The sequence below is a fragment of the Ranitomeya variabilis genome, chromosome 5 (genome assembly GCF_051348905.1).
Source record: "Ranitomeya variabilis isolate aRanVar5 chromosome 5, aRanVar5.hap1, whole genome shotgun sequence".
NCBI classification, from domain to species: Eukaryota; Metazoa; Chordata; class Amphibia; order Anura; family Dendrobatidae; genus Ranitomeya; species Ranitomeya variabilis.
In genome coordinates this window covers 6,959,739-6,965,738 of record NC_135236.1, presented here as the reverse complement: position 1 = coordinate 6,965,738, position 6,000 = coordinate 6,959,739, and the positions used below count along the sequence as shown (strand labels likewise).

At 47.0% G+C, this 6,000-nt stretch overlaps 1 protein-coding gene across 1 annotated transcript in view; it reads left to right on the top strand.

The window, feature by feature from the left end:
- Positions 1-334: 334 nt before the first annotated feature.
- The window catches only part of TFR2 (transferrin receptor 2), a 112,672-nt gene continuing 107,006 nt past the window's right edge, over positions 335-6,000 (top strand). The window contains exon 1 of the mRNA XM_077261519.1: positions 335-555. The gene's annotated coding sequence lies outside the window, so the exon portion shown is untranslated. The remainder of the gene's footprint in view (positions 556-6,000) is intronic.

The window sequence follows — 6,000 nt, the reverse complement described above, 5'->3', positions numbered from 1 at the left end:
GACCTACCCGACATGGGCCTAACCTACTCTACATGAATCTGACCTACCTGACACGAACCTGTCCTACCCGACACGGGCCAGCACTACACAACACGGACCTGACCTACCCGACACGGGCCTGACCCACCCGACCAGGGCCTGACCTATTGGACACGGGTTGACCTGCCGGACACGGACCTGACCTATCAGACATAGCATCACCTGTCCTGCCACGTGGTAGAAGATGCTGGACACGTGCCCTGATGCCAGGCGGTGCCTGTCCCATCACCAGCATCATGTCCTGTCCACATGTAATCATATGATATCCACACCTATCACCCACACAGAGGGGAGCAGGGCGTCTGACCCATGGCGCCAGAAGGCTGCAGACAGGAGACGGGTTGCCAAGGCGGCACACTGAGCACGGGTCACTTGTTTACCAGGATGAGAGGACAGCGGGCGTCAGCCCAGATGATTGCGGTAACTCCACTTACACAACATACTGAGGTCCGGGAGGCTGCGGCTCCCTCCTGCCTGGACTTTGCTTTATTTAGACATTGCAGGAGAGCTAGGAAGGTAAGGAGCAAAAATCGACATTGTGTCGGCACGGCTCTGGATATTGGTGGATGGGGCATGGATGTGGGGGACAGGGGGCACCACAACAAGCCTCTGTGAGGGCAACAAACTAAAATCCTGCCCCTGAGGGATGGGAGGTCTAACTACAGCTCTATGTATGAGCACGGTCTGTGTATATCTATCTATAAGTATTGAACATGTATAGAATATATAGCTATGTGTGTGTATATATGTATTAGCATGGTGTGTATGTATATGTGTGTGTATATATGTATTAAAATGGTGTGCATGTATGTGTGTGTGTGTGTGTGTATTTATGTATTAGTATGGTGTGTAGGTATGAGCATGTAATGTATATATGTGTGTGTGTGTTTATTACCATGGCGTGTGCATGTATGTGTATATATGTGTATTATTATTTCTATAGCAGCATTGATTCCATGGTGCTGTACATGAGAAGGGGTTACATACAAGTTACAGATATCACTTACAGTAGACTAATAATGACAGACTGATACAGAGGGGCGAGGAGCCTGCCCTTGGGGGCTTACATTCTGCAGGATTATGGGGAAGGAGACAGTAGGTTGGGGGTTGCAGGAGCTCCGGTGTTGGTGAGGCAGTAGCTCCGGTAGTGGTGAGGAGGCAGCGGGGTCAGTGCAGGCTGTAGGCTTTCCTGAAGAGATGAGTTTTCAGGTTCCGTCTGAAGGATCCGAATGTGGTTGATAGTCGGACGTGTTGGGGCAGAGAGTTCCAGAGGATGGGGGATATTCGGGAGAAGTCTTGGAGGCGGTTGGGTGAGGAGCGGATAAGTGTGGAGGAGAGGAGGAGGTCTTGGGAGGACCGGAGATTACGTGAGGGAAGATAATGTATTTAAGTATTAGCATGGTGCCTCTGTATATGTGTGTATGTATTTATGTATTAGCACAGTTTGTGTATAGGTGTGTGTATTGCCATGGTGTGTGCATGTATGTGTATATATTTATGTATTAGCATGGTGTCCATGTATTTGTGTATATATTTATGTATTAGCATGGTGTGTATGCATCTGTGTGCGTATGTATGTTTGTAGATGTTGTTACTCACTACCTGGCAGCGCTTCACATACCGTACACACAATCACCGGAATTTTGTCAAACAAGGTGGGGCTTGTTAAACTTCATAAATGTTCATGGCATATGAACGGTAAAAAACAGCACAAAACGTATAATCAAAAACAGTCCACCCAGTGGGAAGGCAAAGTATATCTGAGCGGCCTCACCCCTTCAGACTCTGGTCCAGCTCTCAGGATCTGCTCCTCGTACACTTAGGACCATCAGCCAGATTGACTGTATCTCCAACTCCGCACACCTGAGTGAATTCAGCAGCTATTTATATGAGCTGCAAAATCTGAACTGGAGACATGGGAGCGGTCATTCCCACCCAGGCTCTTATGGCCGCTCCTAAAACCCAGACCCAAAATCCGATGGCGTTAAAATCTTTTCAGCAATCTACTATTGCTGGGACCTTCATCTCCAGGATCTTCATCACCAAAGAGAGCCACCTCGGTGACACATATCTCCCATCCAGGACTTTACCAACTGCTTCTTTACAATATATATGTATATATGTGTGTATGTTTATGCGTAAATATATATATATGTATATGTGAGTGTATGCAAATGTGTCTTTGCATGAGCATGATGTGAGTGTATATAAATGAGTGTAGGGTGTTTGAATGTATGTATGTGTGTATATTTATGTTAGCGTGGTGTATATGTATGTGTATGTATGAACAAGGTGGGTATATAGATATATGTATACAATGGCTTGCAAAAGTATTCACCCCCTTGGCTTTTTATATATTTTGTGACATTACAACCATGTGCATATGTATTCACCCATTTTGCTATGGAGCCCCTAAAAACTTCTGGTGCAACCAATTCCCTTCATAAGTCCCATGTTTAGTGACAGGATGTTTCCCTGTGAGCAATCTAAGTGTCACATGTCGGACAGTATATACACTTTACCTTTACTGAAAGGTCACAGAGGCTGCAACACCAAGAGGCACCAATAACCAAACACCATTAACAGGAGGCACCACTAACCAAACACCATGAAGACCAAGGAGATCTCCAAACAACGCCATGAAGACCAAGGAGATCTCCAAACAACACCAAGAAGACCAAGGAGATCTCCAAACAACACTATGAAGACCAAGGAGATCTCCAAACAACACCATGAAGACCAAGGAGATCTCCAAACAACACCATGAAGACCAAGGAGATCTCCACACAAGTCAGGACAAAGTTGTTAAGAAGTACAAGTCAGGGTTGGGTTATAAACAGATCTCCCAATCTCTGATGATCCCCCTGAGCACCATCATATCCATTATCATCAAATGGAAAGAACATGGTACCACAACAAACCTGCAAATTGAGGGCCACCCACCAAAACTATGAGCCCGGGCAAGGAGGGCATTAATCAGAGAGGCAGCACAGAGACCAAAGGCGACTCTGAAGGAGCTGCAGAATTCCTCAGAGACTGGAGTATCTGTCCACTTGACCACAATAAGCCATACACTCCATAGAGGTGGCCTATATGGAACAGTGGACAGAAAAAAATCCTTTACTTACACATAGAAATTGTAAAGCTCGGTTTGAGTTTGCTAAAAGACATATGAGAGACTTCGCAAATGTATGGAGGAAGGTACTGTAGTCATGTAACGGTTCCCAGGGTGGTAGCCGCAGGCGAGTGTCATATGTCCGACACCCCGGAACGTTACAGACATTTGTGGTTCCCGGCTGGGTGTTGGTGTTAGTGTTGTGAGGACCTTATGCCCATGCAGGCCCCAGTAACCAGTAGGCTGGCCAGGACCACAAGTTCTTCAGATTACTAAAGGAGACTTCCTGTCAATCATGGGAGCTATTCTGAACTTGATGAGGGTTACGTACAAGGGACAGCAAGAACACGGTCTTAAGCACGTTTCATTCACAGCAAGAAGCTATTTCACTAGCACCTTTTCCTTCCACTGTCATCTGCATCAGGGCCGGCCAAGCACACTGTTTCCCCTTACTTTGTCACAGCCTAGCAGGGACAGGGAAAATGGTCCATGTCGAGGAGAAGATGGATAGTGCAAAATACAGGGATATTCTTGAACAAAACCTTTTTCAATCTGTGATTTGAGCCTGGGACGAAGGATCACCTTCCAACAAGACAACAACCCAATGCATACTGCTAAAGCAACACTCGAGGGGTGTAAGGGGAAACGTCGAAATGTTCTGGAGTGGCCTAGAGAAAGTCCAGACCTTTATCCAATGGAGAATCTGTGGTCAGACTTGAAGATTGCTGTTCACCAGAGGAAACATCTAACGTGAAGGAGCTGGAGCAGTTTTGCCCTGGGGAATGGGGGAAAATCCCAGTGGCACGATGTGGAAAGCTTATTGAGACTTATGCAAAGCGACTTACTGCTTTAATTGCTTCTAAAAGGAGGCTCTACAAAGTACTGACTTAAGGGGGATGAATAGTTATGCACACTGAAATTTTCAGTTATTTTGTCCTATTTGTTGCTTGCTTCATGATAACACAAAACCAAATGTTCTCAGTTGTCGGCATATTCTTTACAACAACTGATGCAAACCCTGAAAAACAGTGAAATTCCAGGTTGTGAGGTAGCGAAACACATATATTGCCAAGGGGGTGGGGGAGTTAAATATTTTCGCAAGCCAATGTATATGTCGGTTTATGTATATCTGTATGAGCCTGGAATGTGCATCTGTGTGTGAATATGTATTAGCATGATATTTATGTTCTATTCGATATCTTCATGGGACAACACTGAAGATCTGACCCTGTAATACAATGTGCAGTAGTCGGTGTACTTCTTGTATAACTGTAAAAATGTGGTAGCTCTAAATGACAGCCATTAATGTCTAAACCGCTGGCAACTAAAGTGAGTACACTCCTAAGTGAAAATGGCCAAATTGTGCCCAAAGTGCGAATATTTTGTGTCCACCATTATTTTCTGCCTTACCTCTCTTCATCATGGAGGTAACTGGAGATTCCTCCTCCCCCTCCATGACGACATCAAGGAGCTGGTGGATGTTAGAGACATTGTGCTGCTCCACCTTCCGTTTGAGGAGGCCCCACAGATGCTCCATACTCGATAAGGCCTAGGTCTGGATACATATTTGGCAAGGCCAGCAAGTGGCCTCCATGTGGTAGTCTTGGAGGTGTTTGTGGTCATTATCATGTCTGAACACTGCATTGCAGCACAGTTTCCATAGAGAGAAGATCATGCTCTCATGCTCTGCTTCAGGATGTCACAGTACATGTTGGCATTCATGGTTCCCTCAGTGAACAATAGCCCCTCAAAGCCATCAGCACTCACATCGCCCCAAACCATGACACTTCACCACCATGCCTGACTGTAGGCAGGACACACTGGTCTTTGTCCTCCTCACCTGGTTGCCGCCACACAAGCTTGACACCATCTGAACCTAATAACTTTCTCTTGGTCTCATCAGAGCACAGGATGCGGCTCCAGTAATCCCTTTCCTTAGTCGGGTGTCTTCAGTGTTGGCGGCTTTCTTGTGCATCATCTTTAGAAAAGGCTTCCTTCTGGAATGACAGCCATGCAAACAATTTGTGATGTACTGTATGGTCTGAGCACTGACAGGTGGACCCCCACCCTTATAACCTCTGCAGCAATGTGTATGGTCTGATCACTGAAAGGTGTACCCCCCACCTCTGTAACCTCTGCAGCAATGTGTATGGGCAGCACTGACAGGTGGACCCCCACCCCTATAACCTCTGCATCAATGTGTATGGTCTGAGCACTGACAAGCGGACCCCCACCCCTGTAACCTCTGCAGTAATGTGTATGGTCTTAGCACTGACAGGTGGACCCCCACCCCTATAACCTTTGCAGCAATGTGTATAGTCTGGGCATTGACAGGAGGACCCCCGCCCCTGTAACCTCTGCAGCAATGTGTATGATCTGAGCACTGACAGGCGGACCCCCACCTCTGTAACCTCTGCAGTAATGAATATGGTCTGAGCGCTGACAGGCGGACCCCCCACCCCTGTAACCTCTGCAGTAATGTGTATGGTCTGAGCGCTGACACGCGGAACCCCCACCCCTGTAACCTTTGCAATAATGTGTATGGTCTGAGAACTCACAGGCGGTCCTACCACCCCTGTAACCTCTGCAGCAATGTGTATGCTGTGAGCACTGACAGGTGGACCCCCAACCCTATAACCTCTCCAACAATGTGTATGGTCTGAGAGTGATAGGCGGACCCCCACTTCTGTAACCACTGAAGCAATGTGTACGGTCTGAACATGGACAGGCAGACACCTCACCCCTGTAACTTCTGCAGCAATGTGTATGGTCTGAGCACTGACAGGCGGACCCCCACCCCTGTAACCTCTGCAGCAATGTGTATGGTCTGAGCACTGACAGGCGGA